Raw genomic sequence first — 15,158 nt, 5'->3', positions numbered from 1 at the left:
CTCACTCACTAAGTGTTGTGGCTCACTCACTCCCTCTCGGATGCTCTCACACATATGGTTGGTGGAGTCACTCAAATGGCTCTCAACCTCACATAGGATGTGTGGCATGCTCTCAAGTGTGGGGCTAGTGGTGGTCACACTCATCCTCTCATAGGAAATGCTCTCAATGTCACGTGTGGTGGAGTCACTCATATCACTCATGGTGGGGTGGCTCTCCTCACATGGCAATTGGGTCATCTCTTTATATGTGGGTGTCGGAGAGATGTTGGTGCAAACGTCTCCATGCTCAACTCCTATCGCCGCCTTGGTTGAAGGGATAGTCCCATGCTCAACCTTCTTGTCACCGTCTTGTTGTTGGAGGCCCATATGATATGGCACCTCGTAGCTCGTCTCCATGACCGAAGGGAATTTCCCATGCTCAGCCATCTTCCTTGGGGGGCTTCCGAATATGGAAGTGTTGCCCTCGCTCGTAGGTAGTCGCCTTGGACTTGATGAAGTCGATGTAGGCGTACACGTGGGAAGTAGGCGAAGATGCCGTACGTCCAAAGGCGAAGATGCCTTGAGAACACTTGGCGAATATGCCGAAGTGGTTGATGTAGTCGTAGCACCGTCTTTGTGGTGGTCGTCTCGCGGTCTTCTTTTGTGCTCATGAAGCTTCGACTTGGCGTGAGGTAGTGCTTGTTGGGACTTGTGCACTTGCGCTTGTGTACCATCTTCATGATGATGATGTCATTGTCGTGCTTGAGCTCGTAGTAGATGTCGTTCGTCGTCATCGTGCACATGATGCTTGGAGGTGAATTGCCCTTCATGACGATGTGTATCACGAATGTGATGGTGGTCGCCATGGAGATGTGGACGTGGACGACTTGCGCTTGCATCGCTTGGGCGCTCCGAAGACTTGTGGCTTGAATGTCGCCACCTTGAGGATGACGAAGGGGAAGAAGACTTGATCAAGGCTCTAATCTCCTCCATCCTTGCATCTTGCTCCTCCTTTTGTGCGGAAAGCTTGTTGTCGATGTAGTCCCTTTTCCTCACTTTGGAGTGACGAATGTCGATGGAGAGGTTCTCGATGCGCTCTCGCAATCTTGATTGTGCGCCTTGCATTTGTCGTTGTAGATCGAAAATTGACGCTTTGGTGATGTAGTTGTTCACGCCGTCATTATTGTGGAAGACCGGAGATGAAATGCCTTGCCTATCCATCACAAGATTCGAGCCAATATGAGTGGAGAAAGAGAAGAACGAATACCAAATGTACCTTGACCGAAGTTGAAAGTGGATCAATGATCACTCCAATGTGGACAAGGAAATAGCACAATTGATACCAAGTCTTGTCGGTTTCTCACACCTACACAAGTAAGGCTTATGGTGGAGCTCGGTGAGGATAGTGGCACAAAAATTTGATGTAAAATGTTAGCAAGAGTCAATAATGTTGAAAGAGATTCACAAATTCACAAGTGTAACAAGTAGACCAATAGCAATATGTGACACACGAAAACACACACACGGATGAGCACAAAATGTGGAGTCCACGGAAAACGGTCGTGTTGCACAACTCAAGAGAGACGCTAGCACGATTGCTCAATAGGCGGATACGACACTTGTGCACAACCTATAAATTGCAAAATGTAACAACTTCTATCCCAAGTATGCTATATATGTATGATGTTCCGGTGGTATGATCCAAGATAATCTTATATGCAATGTGGTATGATGCTATGGCACTTGCTTACAAGCTCTTTGTTAAATCTTTTTCTTTGCTTAAAAGCTTTATTCTTTTTTTTGTAAGGCCACTTTGCGAAATGCACAAACCAAGGTAGCAATTGTATATATGCGGGAACAAACTTGAGGCACACGAGATGATATGATACCAATATGATATGGTATGTATGCAATGTATGGTGTAGATCACTAATGTGCACAAGTAACGTTGCCGGCAATACTCAAATGGCTAGTCTCGATAGGCAAGTAACGCAAAATGGGCTAGGGGTTATTAATGCAATGGCAAGGGAATATACAATGGAGGGATACCACGATATCGAGATGATATGGAGGTTACCGTCCGTGGCGATGATGAGTGGCGGGGATCTTGATGGAGATACCAAGATGGTGGAGACTCGTCCCTAAGTAGCCGAAACACCTTAGGAAACGGAAAAACCGCGAACTCAAAATCTCAAGGGAAAAAGTCAAATGGTGGTAGCAGGAAGTGGTGGTGTTGCACTAGGCAATGCGGAAGTGGAGGTTATGGTGGTGGACTATACACGGTGTCGGAGTTGGAAGCACGGTCCGTAAGTAGCCGAAACACCTTAGGAGACACAACTCACAATACAAACAAAATTGGGTTAAGTTGGGGTGGCGGAAGTGTATGGTGGGTAAACCTATGCGGAAGTGGTGGTGGTGGTTGATGAGGAAGCAACCGTCCCTAAGTAGCCGAAACACCTTAGGAGACTCAAGTCACTCCTCAAGCAACCACTAATGCGATGGGGAACAAAATTGGTTAGGTTGCGGAAGTCGGTGGTGGTGTAGCGGATGATGTGGTGGAAGCCCTAGGCAAAGATGCCAAAATTGTCAAAATTTGATGGAGTCAAAAGATGTTGGTTGTATTTTTGTGGGAAGGAGGATGTCAAGAGCTTCAAAACAAGCTAAAGAACGTCAAAATCGGAGTTCGGATGAATTAGTTATGGACGAAAGAAATTTTGAGCGAAGTCAGTTTTTTACAGGTAGCGGACGTCCGGAAATGGACGGATGTCCGGTCGCCAGACGTCCGGTTAGGTCGGAAATCCGCTAATTTCAGCTCAGGTTAGGGGTTCTGGTCGTCCGGTAAGGTCGGACGTCCGGTGCTTCCTGGGTCTCCGGACGTTCGGTAAAGTGACGGTCGTCCAGTGGGTCTGGGTCAACGCGAGATGCGAGTTTTGGGACGATATTTTGGGCGGAATTTGGGGATTTTGGGGTCAAAATTGATGAGATTTCGTGGATGAAAGATGGGGAAACTTGGGGAGATGCTAGATCCACTTGAAACCAAGCAAATCCATGGATCAAAATCAACAAAACATCATCAAACCAACAAATCACAAAAAAAATTTGGGGCTATTTTTGGTGGGGATTTTCGAATTTAGGACGAAATCAAGCAAAAGAAGGCTAGAAAACGGTGGGGAGGCTCCGAAATCGTGATCAACGTGGCTCATGATACCAAGATGATGGTATCAAGAGACAAGCTGGCTCTGATCCAAGATGATGTAGGGTAGGAACCCTATAGCCCGATCTTTCACGAAAGGAGCGGATCCCGCGAAGAACGCGAAGAACACGAGGAGGGAAACGAGGGGAAAATCACGAGGGGAACACAAGAGAACACTCAAACCAACAAGAATGATCACACATGCGCTAGATCCATGAACACAAAGGGAGATACAAGATCCAAAGTCAACAACGGACGATACAAAGGGTAGCCGGTTCTTCTCCGTGAGGAGGTCTTAGATCCACAAGGGGATCTTCTCCGCAAGGAGGTCTTGAATCCAAGGTGGATCTTCTCCGAAGAGGGATCGCGGTCTCTCTCAAGGAGTAGATCCGATATGGATGAGTGAAGCTCTATCTCACAAATGAGCTAACACAACGCTAACCCTAACTAGGAGGAGGTGGAGGAGTATATATAGTCTAGGCGAATGAAAGGGTAAGTGGCTTCGGCCCAACACACGGGCGGGCGCACAAGCGTCGGACGTCCGACAGGTACCGGACGTCCGGTGGCTGGCGAGGGTCCGGTCGTCCGGTGCATGTCGGACGTCCGACGTTTTGGCTCTGGACAGGTGGTGTCGGACGTCCGGTCGGCGTCGGTCGTCCGGGCGCTGGGAGTCGTCGGACGTCCGGTGGCTCCGGTCGTCCGTAGATTCAGCTCGGGTCCTCAGGGGCTGGACGTCCGGGCTGGGCCAGTCGTCCGGTGGCTGTAGCTTCGCGCAGCTTCTTCTGTTGGTCCTTGTACTTGGCGTCCTCGCTAGCTGTTCCGTTGGATGTGGTGACTTCATGGCTTTCCTCCAAGTACCTGATCATGCATAGAACACACGTTGGAGGTAGTAGCCATATCTCACATGTAGAAAGTGATGGTTCGGAGAGGAGCGAGTTCACATTGTGTCCAATGACGTATGTTCGAGGTCTCATCATATGTCCACTTGGGGTTTGGAGAGTAGTCGGAGTGTACATGGGGATGAACGTGGGATGCTCCGCATCATATGGGCTCTAGCATAGTTAAGTAGGTTACATGACCTCTTTCAGTGGTGGGCTAGCACATGTAGGGGAAAGTAGGTGTAATTGTCCACACAGAGTAAAGAGTTAATGTTTCTAAAAGACCGTGTCTTGGTCATCCCTTTCTCAAACACCATGTAGTGTGAGAAATCCAATGGAGGAGATCGAGTCTTGTGGGGAAAAGTACGCAAACCTATGGAGTGTGTACAAACTAATCATGGTTAGCCATGTCCCTGTTTATGGACATCTTGAGTATCTGGTTCTTGAATTATCATGTTGATCTCATCACTCTAAATTAATTTGTTGGGTTAGTAATTACTATTTAATTGGGATTGAGATGGGGTTACCATTCTCAATGTTTTCAATAAACTTTGTTGTAAATAAAATATATTCCTTTATTGTAGGAAAAAATTGGCTTTTCGCAAAACATTATAACCATAGAGCCTCATCAGCCATATTGCATGTAGTGATAGCTATGATTCATCATTATCCTATGGTGTGAATTTGCCAGTACATTCAATGTACTAACCCTTTGTGGCTGCAATGTCTCAGGTTGCAGGATTTCTTACGACGAGTAAGTGATACGTTAGGGTTACGATTTCTACGCTCAACTTGTCGTTGGTGTTGATGGAAATCCACAACCCCGTTGTTACTTTCGCTATATGGATTGAGGTAATAGTATTTAGGGCCATTTGCATTTCTGTCCCTAACTCGAACCACCTAATCAGATATACCCCTAATTCGAAAGCCTGCTCAAATTTGCCCCTCCGCCGTTAGGTGCCCTTACAGAAAAGCCCTTCTGCGCCGTTACCGTCCGGTCAAACAACTTTGACCGTCCTGAAAAAAATAGCAAAAAAATCTAAAAAAATCTAAAATTTTGTGAGATCTAAGATACTCATGTGTGCAAGGTGCGTGCAAATTTTTGTGCTATTTGGACATTCCAGGAGCTCGTGGCGAGGAAAAATAGTTAATATGCACGCTTGTGAACAGTAAATTTGAAATAAAATAGCAAGAAAATTCAAAAAAATATGAAATTTTTTGGCATCAAAGAGGCTTGGGTGCACAAGGTGCTTGCAAGTTTTTGTGATCAAATGACTTGTGAGGAGCTCTCGCAAGAAAAAACAAAATAGTCATTTTTTCCCAAGTTTTTTCCCGGGCCAGATTTTGTTTTTTTCTCCACAAGCCCCTCCAATGTCCAAACACAACAAAAATTGGCACGCAGCTTTTAGACCATAGCCTCTTTGATGCCAAAAAATTTCATATTTTTTTGAATTTTCTTGCTATTTTTTTGAATTTACTGTTCACAGGCTTACATATTTACTGTTTTTCCTTTGACACGAGCTCCTGGAATGCCCAAACAGCACGAAAAATTGCACGCACCTTGCGAACCTGAGTATCTTTGATCTCACAAATTTTCAGATTTTTTAGATTTTTTTTGCTATTTTTTTGGGGCCGGTCAATGCCCTTTGACCGGCTTTGACCGGACGGTAACGGCGCAAAAGGGCATTTCTGTAAGGGCACGTAACGGCGGAGGGACATTTTTGAGCAGCCTTTCGAATTAGGGGTATATCTGATTAGGTGGTTCGAGTTAGGGACACAGATGTAAAATACCCTAGTATTTACGTTACTTTATACATGTGATTTACCTCTGTTATAAATCCTCGAGTACTCTATGTGTCAGTATACCGATCCAGGGATGACACTTAAGCACAGAGACTTGACCGTCTGAGGTCGGGTCGCTATAAACAAGTTCGTCGTTAATGATGGATTTGTGTTTTGTGCTAATAAGCTAAGCATTCTAGCTAGCTCTATTCGTATTTTGTTGTTGCAGGAGGCGCATGGAGGAGGATTAATGGGACACTTTGGCGTGAAGAAGACGGAGGATGTACTTGTGATGAGGACATGGCTACCATAGTTACACTAGCCCCTGTTGCTATACCTATTGGGTCAACTACTAGACCTCGCGCACGCTAGTTGAATTATCAGGTACTTTCGTTTCTTGGTCATGTTTCTAATGTTCATGAGAATGTCATGCTACCTAACTTAGGTACAATTGTGTTGTTTACAGTTGAAGTGTCGAGCATGGACAAGAAGAATGAACACTGGAGCATGATCAAGCTTTGTGATGAAGGTGCGCGCGAAGGGAACAAGAACTGTATTTCCAGTGGAGACTTCCGTACTTCGAAGCCACCATGATGACATACAAGAAGCTGGACGTATTATACAAGATGGTCTTTCATAAATTTCGTCCATAGCTTATTATTGGTGTTGCGTCACCTTATTTGTGGGCCAGGCCCATGTAATTTCAAAATACTACCCCGTAGGCTATTTTTAGAGTCCGTATGATAGGGAAAACGATCCAGGAGGTGTTTTAGTCCCACCTTGCCAAGGATGGACAAAACCCCCTCTCTTTTCTCCTATACATAAACCCCTTAAGGCATCTTTTTTACTTGGGTTTTGTTTAGATTAAAAGTTCGCCATAGCTGCAACTTTGCGTACTTCGTTTGTGTTCAACGACCAGACCAAGACGTCACAGAACCCCACCTTGATCAATAAAGATTTCATCTTATATTCGCAATAGCCATATTGCAATCTTAGTTTCTTGCTTGTTCTTTGTTTGCTTGCAGGAAATAGACCTTCGTGGTCATGTTGATTGTGCTCTGGCATTGTCAATAACCTCTCAGAGTTGGTTTAGCGATTGCTAAGGCGCAATGTCCTTGCATGTTTGTAGTCGGATCGTCAAAGTCGATTTCCACCACATCGATGAACATCATCTCAACGAAAGACGGGACACCTTTGCCTCTATCAAGTGGTATCAGTTTTCAGGTTGCTCGGTGAGATTTTACGATTTTTCATAGTTTAGATTGCATCTGTCGTTCATACCTACAGTCCACAAAATGGCAAAAAAAGTTAGATTAGTTCACGTGTCCCAAATAGTCTGAGCCTTTCGCCAATATCACTTAGTTTTTGTTTTGTTGAATTTTCGGGTGCATCGTGTGTCAAGTCCCTGGTTTTAGTGTCTAATCTTTTAGAGTTTCGAGTTCTAGTCATCTTTTGTTCACGCCACGTCCGCTCACACCATCATCCAATTCATTGTGATCTTTCTTTGCCACTATTGTCGCTATCACCACCATTGATTCGTTGCTGGCGTTCATCACTATCTTGGAGCATCATTCATCTCGTGGAGAGAGAAAAAATTGAGAAAAAGTTTAAAGAAAAAAGAGATCTTTTGAGGCAAGTATTGATCCCGTAGGTGCTTTTGGAGAGAGAGACCAAGAGATAAAGGCAGTCCAGATTTGTTTGATCCTTGGAGATCGCAACAAAAAAATAGAGAAAGAGAGGTTGGCGGAATAAGAGGAGAGGGAGGGAACATGCAGAACTTTTGCATGGCGTGTAGTTTGTTTTCTGGTTAGAACATTTTGGTCTGGTACTAAAGAAAGGGAGCAATTTTCGTGCTGATTCTCTTGGGAAGATTTCCAATCAGTTGGAAAGTGCCATCTATCTATGGTATAAAAAAAAAGAGGCCGCAGCGGATCTGTTTGGTAGTCATTCTGGAAGGATTTAAATAGGAAAGATTTAAAAGGAAAGAAGGACAATCTTTTTTGAGGAAAGGCCATCATGGCTAGCTTTATTGAAATCAAATAATAGATACATCGTCTATGAGCTTGCTGACCAACACGTCAGGGGGCTCGTTCATCCAAACCAACGAGATCTTATTACAATAACTATAGTTTGCTAGCACATGCGCTGCTTGATTCAACGATCGATACCAATGTTTATAGATGACCTTCCCAATTAATGTAGCCGTGTCCACACACTCCGCGAAAATTGCTGCCACTGCGTGCCACCATCTCGACTGACCGGTACAAAAGTTGATGACTTGCATAGAATCAGACTCAGCTTCCAATCGATTGAATCCAAGAGAATTAGCTAGTTTAAGACCATCCCTCATGGCCATAGCTTCAGTTGTGACTACATCAGCAGCAAACAGAATAAATTTGCAAGTAGCCATAATAAAATTACCTTTTTCATCTCGTATTATCGCTGATGTTGCTCCCATTCCTTCATCCTGATAGTACGCCGCATCTACATTCACTTTCACAAATTTGGGATTGGGTTTAACCCATTTATATTCCTGAGGCCTGAAGGTTTTGGTAAATGCCTTCTCATAATTGCTTGCAATAGCCAGTACAGAGATCGGCCATCGGACTATCGGAGGGACAGATTCATTATGTGTAATACGCCTTCTTATCCACCATAAGTACCAGCAGGCGACCGCGATTACCTGCTTAAAATTCAGACTTGGTTCAAGGATTTGGGGACTATCCAGCATTAGAAGTAAATATTCCAAGATCGCTGAACCAGATCTATCAACAACGCTGGCATGGTCAATTATCTCAGACATCCTCAAGCATCGCCACATCTCCTTAGCATGCAGACAAGTGAAAAGCAGGTGGCAGAGATCCTCGGCACCTTGGTGGCATATCGGACATGCTCCATTAGTCCCTATATGCCTATTCATTAGTATTGACTTTAGAGGGATTATTCCATGCAATACACGCCAGCAAAAGATCTGAACTTTACGAGGAATATTTAATTTCCAAAGTATACTCCATATTGCCAAAGGGGTAGAGCCACTCGGGACTGAATTAATATTTGTATGTTCTCTGAAGGTATACATCCACTGTATTTTATACGCACTTCGGATAGAAAAAGTTCCAGTTTTATTTGCATGCCATGCAATAAAATCATCAAAATCTTGGTGGTTTAGCGAGATTTGTAAGATCCTTCACATGTCCACGGGATTGAAGATATTAGTGAGCAGTTCCTCGTCCCAGATTCCAGTATTTGGGTCGATGAGATCACTAACCTGTGATAAAACTATTTGGCCATGGGGTGTAATTATTTTCCTGTCAGGGCTAGCCGGAATCCATGGATCACACCAGATGTTTACTGCCTCACCTGATCCAATTCTCCAGATGTAACCCTTCTTAAAAGTTTCTAGACCTTTCAAGATACTTTGCCAAGTGAAAGACGCCCCCTGTTTCGGTGTAGCTTGTAGCAAACTCCCATTTGGATAATATTTAGCTTTCAAAACCCGAGCACAAAGGGAGTTTGGGTCTGTGATTAATCTCCAACATTGTTTAGCCAACATGGCTAAGTTAAAAGAATAAAGGTCCCGAAAACCCATACCACCTTCGCTCTTTGGAAAACAGAGTTTCCACCATGAATACCAGTGCATCTTTCTATTCTCTTCATCATCTCCCCACCAGAATTGAGCTATTACATCTGTGATATCCTTGCAAACACCCTTAGGTAAATAGAAAACCGACATAGCAAAAACAGGGATGGCTTGGGCCACCGCCTTAAGTAGAATCTCTTTACCTCCAGTGGATAACTGTTTCTCCATCCAGCCGATCAATCTAGCTTTGATTCTTTCTTGAAAGTGTTTGAAGCAATCACTTCTGTCTGCACCCACAATAGCAGGTAGGCCAAGATATCTATCTAATAATGCTTCAGTTGGAATATGTAAAATTTCACAAACTTCAGTTCTGGTTACCACGGGTGTATTCGTGCTAAAGCAAATACTTGATTTTGATAAGCTCACCATCTGACCTGAACTTTGGCAATAAGTGTCTAGTACATGTTGTAAGGAAGTTGCATTTAGGACATCCGCTTCCATGAGAATTAGAGAATCATCAGCAAATAAAATGTGTGAGACTGATGGTGCATTTCTGCACACTCTAACCCATCAAGGCCACCAACTTCTTCAAACTACAACATACTAGAGAGACCTTCTGCACAAATGAGGAAAAGATATGGGGATAGGGGATCCCCTTGTCTAATGCCTCTAGATGGAACAAACATATCTGTTTCTTGAGAGTTAAAACGAATCGTATATCTCACAGAGCTTACACATGCCATAACCATATCAATCCATTTCTCATGGAACCCAAGTTTTTCCATCATACTTCAAATAAAAATCAACTCAACCCGATCATAAGCCTTATGCATATCCAACTTCACAGCACATAAATGTGACGCCCCAAGACCGGAGCTTCAGATGCCTTCCAGGGTTTCCAGGTTTCGTCGTGTGATTTGTTTGGTCTGTTGCATTTCATCTTTGCATCACGTGCATTGCATCATGTCATCATGCCATCATCTCATAAATCTTTTGCATCTCAACTAAATAAATTGTGTGGATCTTCGATCCATTTAAATCGAGGGAAGGGTGACTTCTCTTTATAACATATCCTCCCAATGTTTTAGGGAGCTATATTAAACCATTCCATTTGCTTGGAATCACCCACATACACATATGCACCGTTCTTCAAATTTCCTTTTATCCTTCTCAACTTCCCCTTCTTCCTTTGGGGCCTTTTAGTAAAATTGAGTGGCAATTTTACTTTACCCATAAATGTTCCAAATCTGCCCATAAATCACATATATTGTGTAGGGTCACCTCCTATAATTTCAACCCATTTGGAGTTCATTTGAATGGGTTTCGAAATTCGAACTTGTCGAGTTAAATCCAACGCGTGTGGATTTTACTTCCTCTAAAAATCGCCAGGCCATTTTGTCAAATTCCTCGTATTTTTGCGAGTCCGGAATATTATCCATGTGTCCAAGTCCTATCCCTAACTCTTCCTTTCTTCTCTTTTTCTTCTTTGTTATTTTCTGTTTATAGAAAATAAGAGAAATAGGAGCCCAACCAGCCACCGGGCCACCTGGGCCTCCCATCCTCCCCGTAGTCCTCAGGCCGGCCCAGTTTCCTTTCCCCTCTAAGGCCAGCCCGCACCGGCTCTAACCCTATCGATTCCCCTGCTCGATCCCTTTCTCTCCCTCGTTTCCTCCTCACGCCGCCTCACGCATCGCACCAGGCACCAAGGAGAGAGCAGCGCTGCTCCTCGTCCCCGATCCTCTCTGCCTCCTTCCTCCTCCGCCGCGCCAAGTCCCTCCTTCTCCTTCCCGAGGCCGCCGCCAGCGCCCCCAAGTTGTCCCCTCCGCCAGCAGCCTCCTCCCGCGGCCGTTAACGCCGCCCCGCCGCCCGCACTGCTCCATCCGAGCAGCCGCCGCGCCCTGCTGCCGCTGCCTCCATCCTCGCCACCTGCAAGTTTCGTCTAGCAAGCGCCGCTGCGTTCCGCGTGCCCCCGCCTCCTCCTTCCTCCGGCGCCTCAAGCTCCCCTGGCCGACAGCCCCGCAGCACCAGGACGGCCTGCCCCCGCCATCGCGACCCCGCGTCCACGCCGGCCGACCCAAGCTCGCTCTCCTCTGGCCTCGCAGCCCCTGCGTTCCTTGCGACCCTGCGCCGTGCCGTCCTTCCTCACTGCCGGCGTCCAGCCTCCCCGTGCTCGGACACCCACCTTCGAACCGAGGCCTTTGTGCCACTTCTTTTGAGTTCGTGCCAAGTCTTGCGAGACCAGGCCTCTTTGCGCATGACCGCCGTAGCGTTCCGTTTCATCTTTGTCAAGTACCCTCTATGGACTGCCAAGTTCCTTTACCGGTGACTCGAACGTCTACGGAACGTGTACGCCTACCATGGTCGAAGGCCATCGAGTGAACGGCTACTGATGCCGTGTTTTTTTTACCAAGTTCGATGACGACCTCCGAAGAACTCAAAAACGCCAAGTACCACTACCGTCGACCCGCAAAGACCTCGTGGACGTCAAGTTTCATGTCACGACCCCGAACATCTACGGACATGCACGACTACCATTGCCCGAAGAACCGCGAGTCACAAGCGCCGTGAACAACTACCATCGCCGTGGATCCGACAAGTTCGCGAGTACGACTACTTCCCACGACTACCCTCGAGGACATTGGTTCCATCAAGTTCGACGACAACATGGGTACAACTACCGTCGCCTTCAGAAACCTCAGATGTGTCAAGTACCTCTTTAAACGAACGTGTACCACTACCGGCGAGGACCAAAAGTACCACTACGTCCCATTGAACCCGAACCATCTCGTTTGCACGCTTCGAAGGTATAACCCCGAGACGACGTCCGTGAATGAATGCTTGCGATGTTTGAAATGTTCGCGTTTGCACCGTGCCTGACATGTTTTCTTGCATGTTCCCCGTTGCCATACCGTCGTCTCGTGGGACACCCGTTTGCCGAGATCACCCCACCATCCTTGCATGACATGCTCCCGTCACCCTCTCTTTTGCACCGGCATCTCAATCGAGTTACTGTGGCACCCCTTTTCTTTCCGCCACGATGACAAATGCCTCATATCTTATCATGTCAACATTTTCATAAATACTACATAAAACTTGAACATGTCATCTGCATCATGTTAACAACATTTGAATGTTTAAAATTGTTGTTGCTTTAAATTACTAAGGCATATGGGGATTTACCGGATTCGTTATTTGTCATATCCGGTCCCATTTAAATTGTTTAGATGGTGTAGTTTTGTTATGCCCCACCTCTTGCCATGTTTTAACAACATTTAATATTGTTGGGTACCTAAACGAGAGAGAACTAAATAATTGATGTGGTGTTTCTCAATATGCAACTCGTTGCATATTGAGCTCCACTTAACTTGTAGTTTTGTTTGTGCCCTTTGCCATGCCATGCATATTTAAACCGGACATGCATCATACTTGGTTGTGCATCATGCCATGCTTATGTGGTGGTTGTTTACTATGTTGTTTGCTTCTTTCTGGTGTTGCTTCTTCGGGTTAGTTCCGATAACGTCGCGTTTGTGAGGATCCGTTCGACTATGACCGTTTGACTTCTTCATGGACTCGTTCTTCTTCCTTGCGGGATTTCAGGCAAGATGACCATACCCTCGAAATCACTTCTATCTTTGCTTGCTAGTTGCTCGCTCTTTTGCTATGCCTATGCTGCGATACCTACCACTTGCTTATCATGCCTCCCATATTGTTCAACCAAGCCTCTAACCCACCTTGTCCTAGCAAACCGTTTATTGGCTATGTTACCGCTTTGCTCAGCCCCTCTTATAGCGTTGTTAGTTGCAGGTGAAGATCGGAGTTCGTTCCTTGTTGGAACGTGGAGATGTTGTTCCTTGTTGGAACATGTTTACTTGTTGGGATATCACAATATATCTTATTTAATTAATGCATCTATATACTTGGTAAAGGGTGGAAGGCTCGGCCTTATGCCTGGTGTTTTGTTCCACTCTTGCCGCCCTAGTTTCCGTCATCCGTCATATCGGTGTTATGTTCCCGGATTTTGCGTTCCTTACGCGGTTGGGTAATAATGGGAACCCCTTGACAGTTCGCCTTGAATAAAACTCCTCCAGCAATGCCCAACCTTGGTTTTACCATTTGCACTAACAACCTACCACCTTCCCTTGGGTTCTGCAGACTCAAGGGTCATCTTTATTTTAACCCCCCCGGGCCAGTGCTCCTCCAAGTGTTGGTCCGAACTAGAGTCCTGTGCAGCGCCCCCTTGGGGAAACTCGAGGTTTGGTTTTAGTTGTATGGAGCGCTCATCTGAGTGTGCCCTGAGAATGAGATATGTGCAGCTCCTATCGGGATTTGTCGGCACATTCGGGCGGTGTTGCTGGATTTGTTTTAACTTGTCGAAGTGTCTTGTAGAACCGGGATACCGAGTCTGATCGGAACGTCTCGGGAGGAGGTCTATTCCTTCGTTGACCGTGAGAGCTTGTGATGGGCTAAGTTGGGACACCCTGCAGGGATTTGAACTTTCGAAAGCCGTGCCCGCGGTTATGGGCAGATGGGAATTTGTTAACGTCCGGTTGTAGAAAACCTGAAGTTGACCCTAATTAAAATTCATCAACCGCGTGTGTAACCGTGATGGTCTCTTTCCGGCGGAGTCCGGGAAGTGAACACGGTGTTGGAGTTATGCTTGACGTAGGTTGTTCTAGGATCACTTTTTGATCATACTTTTATCGACCATGCTTTGCCTTCTCTTCTCGCTCTCATTTCCGTATGTAGCCACCATATATGCTAGTCGCTTGCTGCAGCTCCACCTCATACCTTTACCTTACCCATAAGCTTAAATAGTCTTGATCGCGAGGGTGTGAGATTGCTGAGTCCCCGTGACTCACAGATACTTCCAAAACCAGTTTGCAGGTTACCGAGCAGGTGACGCAAGCAAGCTCAAGGAGGAGCTCGATGAAGATCTTGTCCTTTATGTTGTTTTGTTCAAGTTGATCAATAGTGGAGCCCAGTTGGGGTCGATTGGGGACCGTGTCGCATTTGGGGTTCTTCTTTTATTTTGGTTCCGTAGTCGGACCTTGATTGTATATGGATGATGTAATGCTTTATTCATGTAATTGTGTGAAGTGGCGATTGTAAGCCAACTATGTATCTCTTTCCCTTATGTATTACATGGGTTGTGTGAAGATTACCTCACTTGTGACATTTCTTTCAATGCGGTTATGCCTCTAAGTCGTGCTTCGACACGTGGGAGATATAGCCGCATCGAGGGTGTTATAATAACCCAGTCTGTCCAGCTCTCTTATTCTTAATCTTATGCATACATTCGTAAGCGATAAGAACATTATCAGTAATAAGCCTGCCAGGCACAAATGCACTTTGTGTAGGAGAAATGATTTCTGGCAAAATACTCTTTAACCTCCCTGCAAGCATCTTAGATATGATTTTATATAATACATTGCATAAGCTAATTGGTCTATATTGAGTTATCATCTCCGGATTGTCAACCTTGGGTATAAGAATGACTGAGGTGTCATTCCATTCAGCTGGGATCTGTTTTGAGTTGATGGCTAATAAAACCTCTTGTGTAATCCCATCACCCAAAATATGCCAGAACTTCTTAAAAAATATTGCATGTAGACCATCGGGCCCTGGTGCCTTTAGGTCCCCTATACTGAACACTGCCTTTTTCACATCATCTGCTGTGAATGGAGCAAGTAACATGTTATTCATTTGAACTGAAACTTTAGTTTGCACCTTATCAATGATCTCATGA

The sequence above is a fragment of the Triticum urartu genome, chromosome 1 (assembly GCF_003073215.2).
Source record: "Triticum urartu cultivar G1812 chromosome 1, Tu2.1, whole genome shotgun sequence".
Lineage (NCBI taxonomy): Eukaryota > Viridiplantae > Streptophyta > Magnoliopsida > Poales > Poaceae > Triticum > Triticum urartu.
The sequence above is the reverse complement of the archived record's forward strand: the minus strand, read 5'-3'. Positions refer to the sequence as shown.